Below are 19,750 nucleotides of genomic sequence, written 5' to 3' on the forward strand. Positions count from 1 at the left end.
AACAGATCCATGAATATACAGAAAGTCCAGCGATAATATGCACATATGGTTATTATTAGTGTTGAGCGAGCACTAAAATGCTCGGGCGCTCGAAGCTCGGGCCGAGCTCGCCGTGATACTCGGGTGCTCGACCCGAGCAACGAGCCCAATGTTAGTCTATGGGAGACTCGAGCATTTTTGCGGTGGCACCCCCGGCAGTCTTTTAAAAGCCTAACAAGTGCTGAAAACGATAATGACAGTGCTCAAATGACAAGGGGACAGCATGGGGATCGCCCCAGGAAGCATTTCTGACCCCCAGGTCACTGCTGTCAACAACGTGGTCAGAGGTATTAAGCCACTTTTACAGGCTCACAATAAAACGTTCAAAAACGAAAGTGAAACTTTTTTCCTGTGAAATATGTTAAAGAACATCCTTTCCAGGGTAAAGACTTGTGTATAAGTTAAAATAAATGACCAAAAACAAAAATACTCCTCCACACCTTCGGCTATGTTCACAAGAAGCATTTTTATGCGTTTTTGCACTTTTGTATTGCTTTCAACTATGACAAATGCATTCACCGTGAAATGTCATTTTAACATTTTACAACCTTATCTGGCCATGTGCTGTGTGACACATGCATAAAGTGCTGAAAAGACAAGGGAACAGCATGGGGAAGACCCCTGGAAGCATCTCTGACTCCCAGGTCACTGTCTAAAAGTGTGCCCATCATAAGTGATCCTTACCGCATCAGAAGATGCAGACTTGCAACTATCCCCATGCAAGTTCTAGTCCCAGGGCAGTGTTCAATTGTACCTCCCCCATTCCTTGCAATACAAGCTCAAGTATGCAGCCTGCCACCCACCCACCCCCAGGCTGCAATACAATACTGCTTGCTTGCTTGAACTTGAAATTGGGCCTTTTAGGCATGTGGAGGCGGAATCTGGCCACCACGTCATGGCTGTGTTGGCGGCCTGGAATCCATACTCAGTCCCCAGCCGCCCGGCGGCCGGGTGTCCACACACGGTCCCCAGCCGCCTGGGGGCAGCCGGGTGTCCATAAACAGTCCCCAGCCGCCCCTATTTCTCCTTGATACATCCCCCCCACACACTTTTCTTAGCCCGGCCTGCTTTAGGCAGCATTGGACGAGCCCACCAGAGAACCAGACTCCTCTGGTGGGCCCTGACTTCTCCATCGGTGGAGTTGAGAGTGCCAAGGTGAGGAGCAAGATGATGATGACAGAAGTTAGCATCTGCTATGTTTTCTTTTAATGCAAGTGTAAGTGTGCAGCCTGCCACCCACCCACCCCCAGCTGCAATTCCATACTGCTAGCTTGCACTTGAAATGGGGCCTTTTAGTTTAGAGGAGGCCGAAGCTGGCCACTACCTCATGGCTGCTTCGGCAGCGAGGTATCCGTACTCAGTCCCCAGCCGCCCATATTTGTCCTGGTGTGCCTTATACATGAGATTAAGCGCGTATACCAAAACATTACCTTTGCCCTCCCCAGTGCATTTAGTGGGAAGGAGAGCCTATTCCGCTGTAGTGTGTGCATGCCAAACCCCTGTTCATGGTACATGCGAAGATGCCTCCCACCTTGCACCTGTCGTTGCAGACTTGCAACTATCCCCATTCAAGTCCTTGTCCCAGGGCAGTGTTCAATTGTACCTCTCCCATTCCTTGCAATGCAAGCGCAAGTATGCAGCCTGCCACCCACCCACCCCCAGGCTTCAATACCATACTGCTTGCTTGCTTGCACTTTAAATTGGGCCTTTTAGGCACGTGGAGGCGGAATCTGGCCACCACGCCATGGCTGTGTCGGCGGCCTAGTATCCATACTCACTCCCCAGCCGCCTGGTGGCCGGGTGTCCCCGCTTGCTCCCCAGCCTCCAGGGGGTGGCCGGGTGTCCATACTCGGTCCCCAGCCACCCCTATTTGTCCCAGTAACCTTTCCCACACTTTTCTTAGCCTGGCCTGCTTTAGGGCAGCATTGGCCGAGCCCACCGGACTATCAGACTCCTCCCGTGGGCCCTGGCTACTCCATCAGGGGAGTTGAGAGTTCCAAGGTGAGGAGCATGATGAGGATGATAGAAGTTAGCATCTGCTTTGTTTTGTTGTAATGCAAGCGCATGTATGTAGTAGTGGCTAGGCCTGAGGTGGTCAGCGTTTTGGCGCATATCCTACCTCCTCCGAGGATTGCTGGATGTTTTCCTGCTACTATCCAAGTTCTATAACTCCCGTTAAAACAAAGCTTCAGGTGATAAATGATGGATGAGGTAGTGGCAAAGGAGAAAGAGCAGGAGGAACAGGGACCATTCACATCAATATCAGGCCAGTCAACCAGATATGTCTTGTAGGATATGTTTCTGTAACAAAAGGAGCGGTTCGGCTACACAGTTATAGGGCATACAGTGAGTGCAATGCCTACCAAAAATTTCGAGCCACTCCAATGCCCCTTGGAAATGACATGGAGGTCAGAGGGCGTTAACTAAACCTTTTTTTCCATTTATAGCAACTGGGTCTCCCGTGCACTGTTGGCCTAAGCAGTGAATGGAAGGCTTTCCAAAAATTATGAGGAACTGCAATTCCCCTTACAAGAGCCATGTGTGGCACCCCAGGGGTCTGGTCACCACAGTAATAGAGATATTACGTCGGAGAGCAAGTGGGAGGTTTCCTGGTCAGGATCCCTTAAACATGCAACATCCTCCTGCCCCAATCCTGGGAGGGGAGAATTCTGCCCTTATAAACTGGATCTGGGGCGGGGTTGAGTGAGTCAGAGAACAGTCAGAGTCAGAGTGAGAGCAAGGGAAAGTAACAGCAAGGAGCTCTGTAGGAGAAAGGAGCTAAAGACCAGGGGCTGGAAGCTGAGCAGAGCTCGCCCTGGCAGAAGACAATAGGAACCGGACACAGGAGTCCGAAGCTGTGAGGACTTATATATCCAGCAGCAGAAACCAGCCGGCAGGGGATTTCAGGTCCTCTGGCCATAGAAGCCGGAGGCTCAGTCACAAGCAAGGGACCAGCACCGCCGTCGTGGAGCGGAGGCTAACAGAAGGCCTCAAGTCACCAGCCATACGGGTGAGCACTACACGGTACACTCAGGGACGTGGGCTACTTCTACCCGCTTACAGCAAGGTAGCCAGGAAGAGTGCAGACAGACGGGGAGGCCTACAACTCCACCTGGCCAGGGGAACTCCTGCTTGCTCACAGACTGACCAGGCCTCATATGCTAGCCAGTACTCCCGGGAGGGTCTACCTTATAATCATCAGTAAAGACCCTGAACTGCACTGCAAAGACTCTGAGTCATTCCTGCTGCACTCGTGCACCATCACCCCCATCATCCACACTCACTGCCCTGAGGCTATACTCCTCCCGAGGGGAGTTATCCCATTCTATGCTGCGCACACAACACCAGCCTCAGCGGTCTGCCTCGCAGCGGTGGTACTCCCTGACCGCAATCCATGGGTGGCGCAGTCGGACAATTAACCTCAAAACCTAAGAAAGACTGCCACTGGTTTGACCAGCCTGAGCCACGGGACCGGGTCACCGCCACGGAGACTACAGACCCCAGAGACCCGACACCGGGTATCCCACACACATGTACACACGGCCCAGGGGGCGCGTCACATGCAGTACAGCATATTACAAACATAAGTCCCATTATTGGGGAGTGGGTGTCCCATGGTATTTGCTTATGCTTTCCAAGCAAAAGCTGCCAAAAATTAGGACGGAGCAACTTGCAATGCCCCTTTCAAGAGCCATGCAGTACAGCATATTACAAACATAAGTCCCATTATTGGGGAGTGGGTGTCCCATAGTATTTGCTTATGCTTTCCCAGCAAAAGCTGCCAAAAAATAGGACGGAGCAACTTGCAATGCCCCTTACAAGAGCCATGCAGTACAGCATATTACAAACATAAGTCCCATTATTGGAGAGTGGGTGTCCCATAGTATTTGCTTATGCTTTCCCAGCAAAAGCTGCCAAAAATTGGGACGGAGCAACTTGCAATGCCCCTTACAAGAGCCATGCAGTACAGCATATTACAAACATAAGTCCCATTATTGGGGAGTGGGTGTCCCATAGTATTTGCTTATGCCTTGCAAGCAAAGCTACCAAAAATAAAGACGGAGGAACTTGCAATGCTGGCACCCTGGTGGTATAGTGGTGGTGGAGGCTGAGGATAAGGAGAAGAAGATTAAATAGCCGAAACGAGGAAGCGTATACCCATGTGTGGGTGTGAAGCGGTGCAAGTGAATACACCTCCCGAAATAACAAAGTGGGTTTGACTTTATGTTACTCTGCTGTCATTTGGTGGTGATGAGAAGTCTGGCCCAATCCAGCCCTTGTTCATTTTGATAAGGGTCAGCTTGTCAGCATTGTCAGTTGACAGGCTGTCGGGGTCGTAACGACAATCCACTCGTCCTCTAGTCACTCCAAATTAAGGCTATGAGCATGGGTCAATTATTCAAAGAATGAGTCAGACAACGAGCTGGTTCAAACTCAGAGCACGCTCAGAAGGCTACTGGCAAGCCACGATCTCAGCAATGTTCTGCCTTTATTTCCGCATGCACAAACCTAAATACACTACATAATGGGGAGGGGAAAGGGATTGTTCGGGGCGGGGTAAGCCATAAATGTCTAGTATCCGGCCACTCCTGATTGGTCCATGTCTCCTTAACTCAGTCTCTGGGCAGATATTGCAACCGTCAGTTGATGATCCGGTTTCATTTCTCTGAAACAGGTGCTGGCCGATACCGGCGCCATCTTAGCATAAGTTTCGATCTGAGTAACACGTAGCAAGGAAAGCTTATTGTTATAAGACACAAAATGGTGGTTAGTACATAAGCAAAGCGTATAAAAGTATAAAAGTGGAAAAAAATATATTCTTTCTGACCCTGACATTCCCCCCTAAACACTAAGCTTTCCCTTGCTTCGGGGCCTCTGAGACTGTCCATGTGTGGGGAGAGGGGAGGTGGATTTCTTCACCCAATTATCTTAGAAGCTGCCCCCTTATGGGACGCCCCCAAATAATTGAGCCCTACCCTAAATAACACATGGAGTTCTCCCAACTGACCCTAAACTAAATCTCTCAATTGGACTCTGTCATGGGGGGTCTGGTCAGGCTTGTTCAAAGGAGTGTATTTCTCCATGTCTTCCTTACTGGTATCATCATGTAACAGAGATGTGGTTTCTTGATTCAAAAAGGTCCCGGAGGTTGGAACAGCATTGTTTATAGCTTTCCTGTATAAGGGGACTATGCAGCATAGGACCACCAGGCCCAATACTAGTAGACCTCCCATTACTAGACAAGCTTGTTGGAGGAATCCCTTGAGCCCTCCCAACCAACCTGAGAAGAAGGAGGTATCTACCCCCGCATTCGCCTTCACTTCCTCTGCCAGACTTGTTATCCTTTGAAGAGCTATCACGGTTTTCTCATTCACTCCAGAGTTCTCGGGAATGTATGTGCAACAATCTTCCCCTATCATCCCACATACTCCACCTTTCTCAGCAAGAATCATATCTATTGCCAATCTATTTTGAAGAGTCATCCTTGTATTGGGCCCTAGTTCCTCAACTATGCCCTGGAAGGCATCTCTGCTGTAATTTATAAATCTCTGTTCAGTGTAATAGACATAGTTTATCCAATCTAAATTCCTATTGATCTGTATAGCCGGGATGAGAGAGAGAAATCCAGCAACTACTTGATTCTGAGCCTTGTACTCATCTGGAACCCCCCTAGGGACTCCTATAGAGTCTATATAGACCTTCGGGTCTTCTGCATAGCTCATATGCAGCTGTTCCAGACTTCTCTTTTTCCTGGTCAGTTCAGGAGTCGTTTCTGGGTTCCAGGGCAGGATTCTGAATTGCATGGCTAATTTTACTAGGGTGCACTGTCCGGTCCAGGTGGTGGGAAGCCTGGGTCTGAGTCGTCCATCCCCACAGAGCCAATAACCATCATATATATATCTGGAATGATTGCTTAGTAGACCAGTGTCCACAGTCTCGTTAGTCTGACAGAAACCGTTTTTGAAAATTCCTAAAGAACGACCGGTAGAGTTGTCAGGGGAATAGCATGTATAATTATCTTTGGTTATTGTTACTTCACCTGGGGTCCGAATTTTTGCCTTGGAGCTAACCAGGGGAATGTATTCTGGACAAGAGCTGTCGTTTAGTTTATTTTTTAGCAACTCTAATAAGCAGAGGGTACTATTATGGTCAGCTGGGAAAACATGGGTGTACAGATGAGTATTGGCGGCTGCACAGGGCACGCAACTTACGGATATATTCTGGGCTCTAACATTGTACCGTACCCATTCTAACCATAGATTTTTACGGGGATTTACCTGGGTTTCTATGGAGAAAACTTCTTCCCACCCAAGCCCTGGGATGGGGATGACCTCGTTTAAAAGTTTTTGTAGCATAGCACCCCCGCTAGATTGACTTGTGTTCAAAGGGGCTGGTGTAGGTTTTGTTTGTATATCTTTTAGCTCTATTATTCCTTGCCTAGGGTTTATAGCACCATTGTAGCTACTCAAAACATATTTCCCCAAATCTCCTGTTTGAGGGTTCTCCAGATTCAGATATAAAGGGAAGCAGTCTTTTTCCCATGAACATTTTGGCCTACGTGGCCACTGTACCTTATCTATAAATCCAGTGCTCAGGGTCATTCGGGTTAATAGAGATCTCCCTTCTCGGTCCTTCCTGTTTACAGCTTCCTTTGGTTTGTATCCCCAGTCAGTATCTCCCGTATTCCACCCCACATCTGACCAATAATAGCAATTTTCGTTTCCTGGATGGGTTACACAGAGATAAAACGTTCCTCGGGCATAAGCATTATACCAGTACCATGTCATTCCTGCACAATCCACTATGTCACAGTAATCAAATCGATACGTCTGGATTTTTGCGTGAGTATCTACCCAAAATGTGGTAGCTGTCCACCCTGGGACAGACAGTAAGCATATGGAAAGGATATAGAAGAAGGTAGTCATCTTTTATAGGCTCGTTTTGTCTCTCTTGCAGTGGGAGGCGTGAATCCAGGTGCTCTGGCCCTCAAGCTTCAGAGCTGTAGGAGTAGTCAGGATCACAGTGTAGGGGCCCTCAAATCTGGGTTGGAGACAGTCTTTCCAGACAAACTTCTTTACGTACACCAGGTCGCCTGGGGTGAAATCATGCACCGCATCACCTGTGGATTCTGGGAGAGAAGCAGATACTGTAGAGCGGGTGTTAGTCAATTCTTTAGACAGAGCAATCACAAATTTTACTACTCAATCATGTGTTTCAGACAACTCTTGGGGCCTAATTTTTCCTATTTTAGGTGGGGTCCCGAACAAAATTTCATAGGGAGTTAGCCCATGTTTAGCTTGTGGGGTGTGTCTGATATGATACAATACTATAGGGAGTAGGTCGGGCCAGGGGAGGGGATGATCTTGGGTCATTTTCAAGAGCTGGGTCTTGAGTGTGGAATTCATCCTTTCCACTTTGCCTGAACTGGCAGGATGGTATGGAGTGTGGAGGCCCAAATCTGTTCCCAACATATTCCAAAGTTCTTTGTAGATATTTGCTGTGAAAGCTGGTCCTTGATCCGATTCTATGACTTGGGGAACTCCAAATCTGCAGGCAATTTCAGTGATCAGTTTCTTGGCTGTGACTTTAGCAGTCATGTTGACGACCGGGTAGGCCTCGGGCCAGGCTGAGAACATATCCACGGCTACCAAAACGTACTCATATTTTCCTGCTTTAGGCATTTGGATATGGTCGACTTGTATTCTCTGCCAAGGATAGTCTGGTTTAGCCAGGTGTTGGAGAGGGACCCGTGCCGTACACGTTGGGTTGCAGGTAGCGCAGACAGAGCAGGATTTTGAGTATGCAGTCACAGTGGAAGAGATTCTGGGTGCAAAGTACAGTTTCTTGATACATGCCAAGGCTTGATTCTTTCCTCTGTGTGTAGGCCCGAGAGCCCATGCTGCCACGGCTGAGTACATGCGCCTGGGCAAGCAAGGTTTTCCGTCCACTTGGTAAAGAGTTGAGTCGACCTTTAAATCTTTGCGACCTGCCAGCACGGCTCCCGCCGCTTTCCATTGCTTGACTTCTTCAGTGGGGGTCTTCCTTTGTTCTTCACACAATGTTTCTTCAGGCATCCTGACCCCCCTGGATTCCACTCGTGTCCCCGCTGGACTTGTATGGTCTTCCGCCGGCTGTTCTTTGGCCCTTGCTCTAGTGAGCGCCACAGCTACGGTTTGCAGGGTCTCCCCCATCTCTTCTTCCTTTTCCTGCCACTTTGATGACACATTCTCCACTGCTGCAGTCTTGGCTGCTTGGTCAGCTAGGTGGTTGCCCCTGGCTTCCCTGGAATCTAGTCTTCCATGAGCCTTGACCTTGATAACAGCAACCTGAATGGGTAGTTCCAGGGCCTTCATTAGGGCCTTAATCCATGAGGCATGTTTCACTGGTGTACCTGCAGCTGTGATGAATCCTCTAGACTTCCACAAGAGTCCAAAATCATTGCAAATTCCATGTCCATACCTAGAATCGGTATATATGTTTGCCGTTGTTCCAGCTGCCAGGTGGCAGGTTTCTGTGAGAGCTACAAGTTCAGCTTCTTGTGCAGACATGTATGGTGGTAGAGCTTCAGCCTTGAGGACTGTTAGGTCTGTTGTGACAGCATATCCCGTGTGGAACTTCCCTTGAGGGTCTGCGAAACGGGATCCATCAGTCCATAGGTGCAAGGCAGGGTGTGCGAGCGGATGTGCCACCATATTCTCTGGAGCAGAAGTCTCTTCCTGCAAAATTTTTATACAATCATGAGGTTCCACCAATGGACCTTCACCCTGTTCGTCTTCCCCCCTAGAAAGTGGAAGCAAAGTGGCAGGGTTGATAGTCAGACATCTGGTAAATGTTATATTGGAGGGCAACAATAGGGAACACTGCAGCCGCAGGTGTCTTTGGTTGGTTAGATGTTTCAGAGATGTTTGTTGCAGAACAGCCGAGAGATCATGGCCAGCCTGTATAACTAGATCATGTCCAAGGACGATATCAGCTGACTTGTCAAGGAGGATGTGAGCAGCGTGGACCGCCTTAAGGCACGTGGGGGCAGTTCGGGCGACAGGGTCCAGGCGGGCTGAGTAGTAGCCCAGAGGCCGATACTTATGATCATAGCGTTGTGCTAAGACTCCAGAGGCATGACCTTCAGATTCAGAGACAAAGAGATGAAATGACTGAGTATAGTCTGGTAAGCCCAAGGCCGGGGCAGAGACAACAGCCTGTTTAAGGTGGTCAAAACATAGTCTGCGTTGGTGAGAGACTCGTGGATCTTCAGCATGAAGCCAGACTGAGCCTTCATCCTTGAGACAATCGTACAGGGGTTGCATGAGCTTTGAGGCATCAGGGATCCATTGTCTGCAGTAAGTGATTAGGCCAAGGAAAGTCTGCATAGCAGAGTAGGTGGTTGGGAAAGTAATATCCATGATGGCTTGTTTTCTTTCCTCAGTCAGATGTCTAGCTCCTTGTGAGATACAATGTCCGAGGAAAATGACCTTGGGCAGACACCATTGGACTTTGCCTTTCGAGACTTTACAGTTAGCTGAGTGAAGAAACCAGAGAAGGGATGCTGACATCTCTGGCAAATTTTCTTCAGTGCCGCAGAGTAAAAGATCATCCACATATTGTAGAAGAGTGACCTGAGGGTTCTCTTGAACCCATGGCTCCAGAATAGACTTCATAGAATGAGTGAATTGGTTAGGAGAGTTCTGGGCTCCTTGTGGAGTCCTGGTCCATGTAAGCTGTGCTCCTTGAAAGGTGAAGGCAAAAAGAAACCACGAATCTTCATTTAAGGGTATTCTGAAGAAGGCGTTGGCCAGATCTAACACCGTAAACAAGGTGGCCGTTGGAGGCACCTGAGACAAGAGGGTGTTTGGGTTGGGTACCACCGGAGTTTCTAAAATGGTAGCTGCATTGACGGCTCTGAGATCCTGAACCAACCGGTATCTTGGAGGCTCTCCTGGAGCGGTTTTCTTTTTTACAGGAAAGAGGGGTGTATTGCATGGAGATACACATCTGACAAGAACTCCTGATTCCAGGAGAGAGGTGATTTGAGTACCCAAGCTTTGTTCCTGTGCCGCCTTGAGGGGGTATTGTGGCAACCGTGGGTACCTGTGTCCAGGTTTGAGGTGTACTCGGACAGGGGGAACCTGCAGGAGGCCAACATCCTCTGGCCCGCTGGACCACAGAGAGTGAGGGAACTGTGAGGTATCAAGAAGAGTGTGAGGTTGTATAGTCATCATCATGAGAGGGAAGGCTTTGAGAACGCAGCGGTCTTCAGTCCCTTGTTCAGAATGAGGGTCCTGTAAAAGGAGCTCCATACCATGGTTCCCAAAAGTAATAGTCGCCTTCATCCGTTGTAGGAGGTCGGCCCCCAACAAATTGATGGGGCAAGTTTTGGAGACCAGGAATCTTGTGAGTACTCCGGTAAACGGCCCTGCAGACACAGGGACTGTGAGTGGAGAGGAAATATGTTGGCCTTCCACCCCAACACAGGTGAGGGTATCTGGTGATAGGGATACCGAGGGAGGGAGCTGTGTGGAAGAAATGACAGATGTGGCCGCCCCAGTGTCCACTAGGAACTTCAATGGTTGATGGTCCACCTGCAAAGTGATGGTCCCACAGGCGGCCGTGGGGTGCGTAGCCGGGAAAGTGGACACTGGTTCACCGGGCCGTCATTGGCGTGGGTGAGATGGTTCACGGGAAGGTCCATGGTTGCGTGGACCGTCATGAAATGAGCGGTCATGGTACTGTCTGCGGGTTGGACAGTCTCTGAGAATGTGATTAGGGCTACCACATTCCCAACACAGCATGCGTCCCTCAGAATCACGAGATTGTCTCCTGTCTCTAGGTGGCCCCCTGTCATTTCTTCTGTCCTGCTTCCTATACGTGGGAGGAGTGTCATCACCTGTGCCTTTAACCATTACCCACTTGATTCCATGTTGGTTGTCAGGGGGTGGGTAGCTTTCTTGAGCTTGATATACCATGGCAGGAGCGGCTTTCTTCTTTGGCTTAGGATCCTTTTCCATTTTTAGCATGGCTTTTTGGAAAGCTTTGACAATGTCCACCATGTCGATAAAAGAAGAAGAACGAATCTCGTGGCGCACCCTCAGGACTTCATCTTTGTGAGTATCTTGTAGGCTATCGATGAGGGATTGGACCAACAGGACGGCCTGTGTTTTCACATGAGGGCTATACCCCAAATCCTCGAAGTGCATGCTGAGTCGTGCAGCGTATCTTTCTACTGATTCATCAGGATCTTGTTGAACATCCTGTACAGACCCGGCCTGATCTGATAAGCGATCCTGAGCCCAGGCCTTCAACTGTTTCATGTATTCTAGGCCGGATTCATACGTACTAAGGGATCCTGCTTTTGTGGAATCCATGGCCTTTTCGATAGTAGGCAAGAAATATTCCTTGGCCTTCACAGATGTGATACCTGCCAAATCAGCCCAAGTTGCACCATAAATGGCTCTGGTTGTGTCCAAGCGTCTAGCATACTGCATGGGAGATTTATCGGGATCAGGAAGCTTTGAGACCAGAGTGTCTACTTGTACTGGGGTAAACGGTTGATATTTGATCATCGCTAAAGGTCCAGGAACTTGTTGAGGACCGGGCAGCGTCGCGTGTTCCTTGGTGGTGTTTGGGGTGGCCGCTGGGGGGGATTCTTCAGGCAACAGAACCGCATTAGGTATCGGTGTCGGGAAGGAGGTTGCCACTAGTAGCTTAAGGGCCAAAGGCATAGCAGCATGAACTGCTGGACTACGGACACATACAATGCGTATTGAGTCCAATCCATGGGGGAGGGTTTCCATGCCCTCCTTGAGGGATAGTACGTGTTCCTCCATGCAGGGCCCGAGTGGGTAGCCGAAAATTCCAGAAGATATAAGTGGTATCGCTAAATTGCGTCTGGGCATATCCTGATGACTCAATTTTCCTGCATGGAGGAGTACTGAACGGATGGTAGATGCGAGAGTGGAACGTGACTCTTCGGGGTTCTGGGGGTCATAAATAGGACCTACTGCATGTATGATGACATCAGCGGGCAGTCTACCCGCATGGGTGACTAAGTTCTGGCCTTTTGAAAGCTCTCCGTTTTCGGCTAAGTGAGCCTGGCATTCTGCAGCCAGAGTGGAACCAGCAGCAAGGGCAATTTTACGAGCCAATCCTCCAGCATGGCTCATACAAGAGTTTGCAGGGTTGACTATGGCCCCCACCCGATGTGTAAGGATGTCACCATAGCCTATTGACAGAGTGACAGGGCGTCCTGATGGGTCTACTAGATTCCGGGAGCGGCAGGGTTCCCAGACTTCTGAGGGGCTGGGGGGTGGTGCTCTTTCAGCAGTTGCTTGGAGCAAGGGCCGGAGTATGGGTAATGAATGTGGGGTGGAGGGTGCCACAGGAGACGTATGGGGTAAAGGGGGGGGGCGCTGGAGTATCTTGAGCCCATCCCTCATCTGGCTCCGTATCGTTTTGAGTAACAGTATGTTGGCGGAGGGAGAGCAGTCTGGCCTGAAATTCTGGGGAATTGAGGAGGATATCCCCAGGGTTATGGGCGACCCCTATGGGGAACAGAGGGAGCGCCTCAGCATCGTGGGCTGGAGCAGAGGGTATCGCATTGGTTTCAGATGGGTGCTCTGGGACTGCGGGCTTTTCCACCCGTACTGGCGGCTGGTAATAAGCACCGGACGGATCTAATAGTGGATATAGGCCGGATTGGGGTTTCCCGGGCCTCCCACAACAAGTAAAAGGTGTAGTAAGATGGCCGTTGGAGGGAGGAGTTGGAGTGGGAGTGGGATTGTTCTTGGGGGCAGGCGGGGCATCGAGCCATGGGCGGCCTGCCCCACAGACACAGCAGAACGTCGCCCAGGGCGGGTTCTGCTCTCTGCACACACGACACGTCCATCCTTCCGATGATTTGGCGTCGGCGCCATTATAGGGTGGTGGCTGAGGGTTCGGTGTAGTGACAGGCATCAATGGGGTTACGGCCAATTTAGGGTCACATAACAAATCACATTCTACAGCTTTCATGTATCCGAACAATGGCTCGGCATTCTCTGCCCCCCCTGCACCATCTACTTCCTTCCAGCCCTCAGCCTTTAAATCACTTGCTACTCTAAGATGTGCCTGAGCCTGGTGCAGGAGTCCTTCATCACTCAACTTCCCTTTTTTTTTTGTAACGCATTCCTTCCACACTGAAGGCTGAAGTCTGCCCGTACTAGGCAGACTTATCATTTTATACAGACTCCTAACATTTTTAACAGCCTTCTTGCCTTCCCGTGACTCTACTAGCTGGATGACTCCCACTGCACCATCCGGCAACTTGTGAGGTCTTTCAGATTTGAACATACGCAACATTTTCTTATAGAATGCACTGATCTGTCGCGACTCAGATCACTGGTGCAGTCGACAGGTCACCACCCGTCAGTGTAGAGCACTCCTCAATACACTGATAAGACAGAGAGACCCCTCATCTATCCCTTTCCCTAACCTTGAATGGCGACTTTACAGTGCGACTCACCACGGCACCTTGACTCAGACAGCAGAATACCTCCTTATGAGGTTTCTCTGTGGTAGACGAAGAGCACTCCTCAATTCGTCACAGATTCTTTCTAACCTTCACACTTCAATTTAGGAATGCTTTGAAATTCCGACTATCAGTCACGGGAGACCACTATCTAAGAAGAGTACAGTGACCGGGGGAGGAGGAGGTGGTGTTCACACGAGCACGCGCAGGCATGCGACGTCACTCGGTCTCACAGTTGCTGGTTCGGGACGTGGCGCGGGACGCCTAAGGTCTCACCACTCGACCGGTCACCCACCCAGATCCAAACCGACAACCCCACAGGAACCGCTGCGGCTGACACACAGGCAAGTGAAACATATAAAATATATATCTCAACTTACCGCGTTCGATGGAGGTTGATCAGGCCTCAAATTCAGCCGCCGCGGTCACCACCAGGGAAGTCAGCAATATGGGTCCGGGAGGGCGGCGGACCGCTAGCCACGCCCCACGTTGGGCACCAAATGTCGGGGTCGTAACGACAATCCACTCGTCCTCTAGTCACTCCAAATTAAGGCTATGAGCATGGGTCAATTATTCAAAGAATGAGTCAGACAACGAGCTGGTTCAAACTCAGAGCACGCTCAGAAGGATACTGGCAAGCCACGATCTCAGCAATGTTCTGCCTTTATTTCCGCATGCACAAACCTAAATACACTACATAATGGGGAGGGGAAAGGGATTGTTCGGGGCGGGGTAAGCCATAAATGTCTAGTATCCGGCCACTCCTGATTAGTCCATGTCTCCTTAACTCAGTCTCTGGGCAGATATTGCAACCGTCAGTTGATGATCCGGTTTCATTTCTCTGAAACAGGTGCTGGCCAATACCGGCGCCATCTTAGCATAAGTTTCGATCTGAGTAACACGTAGCAAGGAAAGCTTATTGTTATAAGACACAAAATGGTGGTTAGTACATAAGCAAAGCGTATAAAAGTATAAAAGTATAAAAGTGGAAAAAAATATATTCTTTCTGACCCTGACAAGGCAAGTGCGCTTATCAGTTATAATTCCCCCAGCGGCACTAAAAACACGCTCCGATAACACGCTAGCGGCAGGGCAGGCCAGGACCTCCAAGGCGTACAGAGCGAGTTCATTCCAAGTGTCCAGCTTGGATACCCAATAATTAAAAGGCACAGAGGAATCACTGAGGACGCTGGTACTCCCTCACCATCTTTTGAAACTTTCCACTCCTTGTGAGAGTACCCCGCGCCTCAGGGCCTGTAAGCTGGGCGGGTGTCAGAAAACTGTCCCAGAACGTTGACAGTGTTCCCCTGCCTCTGCTGGATTGGAGTTGCATCTCTCTCGTCTGTACGCCTTGGTTGGGCAAGGAACTGTGACCTCTGCCGCTAGCGTGTTCAGATGGGAATTTTTTTAAGAGTTCTGCAGCAAGGGCCTTCTGGTATTGCCCCATTTTTGTAGACCTCTCCACCTCAGGAATAAGAGAGTGAAAGTTCTCCTTGTAGCGGGGGTCTACAAGTGTCACCAACCAGTAATGACTGTCACCCAACATTTTGACAACGCGAGGGTCACGGTTAAGGCAGCGTAACATAAAGTCAGCCATGCGTGCCAGACTGGTAACGGGCAAGATTTCCGTGTCCTCACCAAGATGACGACTGACCATGCTCTCCTCCTCCTCCTCCTCCTCTTCCTCCTCCCCCCTGTCCTCAGGCCACCCACGCTGAACCGACGGTATGACACTTGTACAGGTACTACCGTCTACAACGCATGATAGCAGCTCCTGTTCTTCCTCCTCCTCCTCCTCCTCTTCCTCTCCCTCATTGTCCCCCAATGCACGTTGGGATGAGATGAGGCTGGGCTGTGTGTAATCGCCCGCTACGGCTTCTTGATCCATCTCATCATACTCTGGCTGCAATGCAGAGAGCGTTGCAAAAGACAGACAAGTGGGATGCTGACACTAATGATGGCGTCATCGCCACTCACCATCTTGGTGGCCTCCTCAAAGTTTGTCAGGATGCTACATATGTCAGACATCCAGGTCCACTCCTGAGGACTTATGTGTGGAGTCTGACGTGAATATCGACGGCCTTGTTGCAGCTGGTACTCCACAGCTGCTTTCTTCTGCTCACAAATCCTTTGCAACATGTGGAGGGTAGAGTTCCAACGTGTGAGGACATCACACACCAGTCGGTGTGCCGAAAGCTGCAAACGCTGCTGCAACACAGCAAGGGCGGCGGAAGCTGTAGCCGACTTGCGAAAATGAGCTGACAGGCGGCGTACTTTCACGAGCAGATCTGGCAACTCAGGGTACGATTTAAGAAACCGCTGAACCACGAGGTTAAGCACATGAGCCAGGCATGGTACGTGTGTGATCTCACCTCGCCTCAGAGCCGCCACCAGGTTACGGCCATTGACACACACGACCATGCCAGGATGTAGGTTCAGCGGTCTCAGCCACTGATCTGCCTGCTCTTTCACAGCTGTCCACAACTCACAAGCAGTGTGAGGTTTATCACCTAAGCTTATGAGTTTCAGCACAGACTGTTGCCGCTTGGCGGAGGCAGTACTGCAATGCTTCCAGCTTGTAACTGATGTGGTGATATCTGAGATGGAGGCTGAACATGAGTAGGAGGAGGAGGAGGAGGAGGATGCGCAGGAGCTGTACACTGTGGGGGCAACTCTGACTGACATAGGGCCCGCAATCCTCGGTGTGGGGAGGATGTGTTCCGTCCCAAGGTCCGACTGGGTCCCGGCTTCCACTATGTTTACCCAGTGTGCCGTCAGAGAGATATACCGTCCCTGGCCACAAGCATTGTCCACGTGTCCGTTATCAGGTGGACTCTCCCAGTAACTGCGATGTTGAGGGCGCGGCAGATGCTTTGGGACACGTGCTTGTGTAGTGCGGGGATGGCACACCAGGAAAAATAGTGTCGGCTGGAGACCGAGTACCGAGAGACGGCCACCGCCATAAGATTGCGGAAGGATTCCGTCTCCACCAGCCTAAAAGGCAGCATTTCCGATGCAAGCAGTCGTGAAATGTGCGAATTTAGGACTGTGGCCTGTGGGGCTTTAGCTGCGAATTTCCGCTTTCGTTCAAAGGTCTGGGATATGGACAATTGAACACTGCGGTAGGACGTGGACGTGGACGTTGATGCTGTTTCTTGAGAAACTGCGATAACAAGTGAAGACTGAGAGGAGGGGGCATCTTTACATGCAGTATGGACAGTGGATTGCTTTGCACACACAACAGGGGGTTCTATTGCACGCACAACAGTGGAAGAAGCAGTGGTGACACCCGCTGACACTGGTCGTGGACCCTGGGTTTCGCCCCACAAAGTCAGGTGCTTTGCTGCCATGTGCCTGATCATGCTGGTGGTGGTCAGGCTGGTAGTTTTGTCACCCTTTCTGATGCTGGCATGGCAGGTGGAACATATGGCCTTTTTGGGGTTATCAGCAGAGTCTTTAAAAAAATTCCAGACTCTGGAAGACCTACCGCTTGTACTGGCAACGTCCCTCGTGTTGGTGTTACGGGGAACGGTTGCCTGCCTTCTGTCTGCGGCCACCACACTGCTTCTTCCTGCATGTTGGGGTACTCTGCCTCACTCCCCCTGTGTGCTGCTGGCCTCACTCTGCATGTCCTCCATCCACGTTGGGTCAGTTACTAGATCATCCACCACCTCCTCCTCTTCCACTTGCGCACCACGAACCTCCTCCTCACTTCCTGGCAATTGTGTCTCGTCATCGTCCACCTCTTGTGACAGATTGCCAACGTCGACTTCCTGTGGCCGTGGCTGTTCAAATATTTGGGCATCGCAACATGGGATCTCCTCTTCCACCCCTTCAAGCGTATCAGGTGAGGGGCCCAAATATGGAAATGGACCAGTGAACAGCTCTTCAGAGTGTCCAAGTGTGGGATCACTTGCTGTCTGACGACACTCGGCATGGTGGGAGGAAGGAGCATCAGGGTGAGGAGGAGTATGCGGTCGAGACTCACGGCTACTAAGAGTTGACCGTGTGGAAGACAGACCGGAGGTGGTGGTGCCCAGGTAACTGGAAGTATTATCTGCTATCCAATTAATAACCTGTTCACACTGATCAGTTCTCAATACTGGTGTTGTTCTGTTCTTCCCTAGTAATTCGGTCAAGAAGTGGGAGCGAGAAGATGTGGCTGTTGGTTGTGGCACATTTTCACCTTGGCCACGGCCCAGTCCTCTGCACGAACCATCACCAGAACGTCCACATCCACGTCCCTTGCCACGCGCCTTGCCCATTGTAAATGAAGTAAAATAGCTTACACTTGCACTATCAATGGAAAAAGGGTAGTAAAGAGTAGATTAGAACCGTGGAAGAGGAAAACCACTGTTATTGTTTACTGGGGTATACCACACTTTTTTAAATAGAGATATTTGCGGCTGAACAGTGAGCGACACACTCAAACTGCTTTTTTTTTTAGATACCAAAGGCCCAAAACTGGATAGTACAGCGATTTGACCCGTGGAACTGCGAAACCACGCTGGGATGTCGGGCCTACACAAGACTATTTTCAACAGATATATTTTTGTGTCACAACAGTGAGGAGACACTACTGTTTTTCTTTACGGAAAAAACTACCAAAAGCTGAATAATAGAGATTTTTTACCTTGGGATGGCAAAACCACAGTTATTGTTTACTGGGGTATACCACACTTTTTTAAATAGAGATATTTGCGGCTGAACAGTGAGCGACACACTCAAACTGCTTTTTTTTTAGATACCAAAGGCCCAAAACTGGATAGTACAGCGATTTGACTCGTGGAACTGCGAAACCACACTGGGATGTCGGGCCTACACAAGACTATTTTCAACAGATTTATTTTTGTGTCACAACAGTCAGGAGACACTACTGTTTTTCTTTACGGAAAAAACTACCAAAAGCTGAATAATAGAGATTTTTTACCGTGGGATGGCAAAACCACAGTTATTGTTTACTGGGGTATACCACACTTTTTTAAATAGAGATATTTGCGGCTGAACAGTGAGCGACACACTCAAACTGCTTTTTTTTTAGATACCAAAGGCACAAAACTGGATAGTACAGCGATTTGACCCGTGGAACTGCGAAACCACACTGGGATGTCGGGCCTACACAAGACTATTTTCAACAGATATATTTTTGTGTGACAACAGTCAGGAGACACTACTGTTTTTCTTTACGGAAAAAACTACCAAAAGCTGAATAATAGAGATTTTTTACCGTGGGATGGCAAAACCACAGTTATTGTTTACTGGGGTATACCACACTTTTTTAAATAGAGATATTTGCGGCTGAACAGTGAGCGACACACTCAAACTGTTTTTTTTTTTAGATACAAATGGCCCAAAATGGATAATACAGAGGTTTGAACCGTGGAAGTACAAAACAACACTTCTGTTTCTCTAGCCTACACCAGACTATTTTCAACAGTTATATTTGTGTATGAAAAATCAGAGACACGCTTTTTTTTGGGGGGGTGGGGGGACACACCAAAAGGTTAATAAGACGGGTATTTGTACAGTGTGAAGGAGGAAAAAAAAAGGAGGATTGAGATGAAGAAAAAAGGATTTTTCCTGGCCCCCGACACCTGGTGCTAAGTCCAGCATTTCAGCAACAGGAGCACACAGGACTGTAATGCAGCGTTTGCTGCTATAACCACTGTGTCTCCTATACAGCCTGCCTGCCTGGTATCTGGGATGGATATTAGTCCTGAAAAGGACTGTTTGTTTGTTCTGGCAGCCTTTACATACCCTACACTAACTATTTCGCAGTTTATATCTTTCCCTAAATCAGCAGCGCTGTCCCTACACTGTCTAATCTGGAGCGACTGTGTCCAAGATGGCGGCGCCCCATTTTAAATACTCGAGGTGACGCTGTGCGGCCAGCCAATCACTGTAATGCCCACAACCAACATGGCTGCAGCATTACAGTGACTGGCTGGCAATCCCTGCATGTTCATTGGCTCTGTAAAGAGCGCCAAACATGCAGGGCGGAGACCCGAGCTCCCGCCCGAGTAACCCGGAAATGCTCGGTGCTCGCCGAACATCCCGAGTAGCGTGATGCTCGGGCGAGTACCGAGCAGTGTCGAGCATGTTCGCTCAACACTAGTTATTATATTTCAAATTTTAGATCATATATATTATTAGTAGCAATCTCCATCATCAGGGAATTTAACAGCCAATTCCTACGTTATAGTAACAATA

At 49.5% G+C, this 19,750-nt stretch overlaps 1 long non-coding RNA gene across 1 annotated transcript in view; it reads right to left on the minus strand.

Moving 5' to 3' along the window:
• Nucleotides 1–6,466: 6,466 nt before the first annotated feature.
• Nucleotides 6,467–19,750, minus strand: part of LOC141271288 (uncharacterized) — a 53,362-nt gene continuing 40,078 nt past the window's right edge. The window contains exon 3 of the long non-coding RNA XR_012321882.1: nt 6,467–7,168. This is a non-coding gene — a long non-coding RNA (uncharacterized lncRNA). The remainder of the gene's footprint in view (nt 7,169–19,750) is intronic.

This window comes from Phyllobates terribilis, unplaced genomic scaffold (assembly GCF_046119375.1).
Source record: "Phyllobates terribilis strain yellow unplaced genomic scaffold, ASM4611937v1 Scaffold_5__5_contigs__length_657084704, whole genome shotgun sequence".
Lineage (NCBI taxonomy): Eukaryota > Metazoa > Chordata > Amphibia > Anura > Dendrobatidae > Phyllobates > Phyllobates terribilis.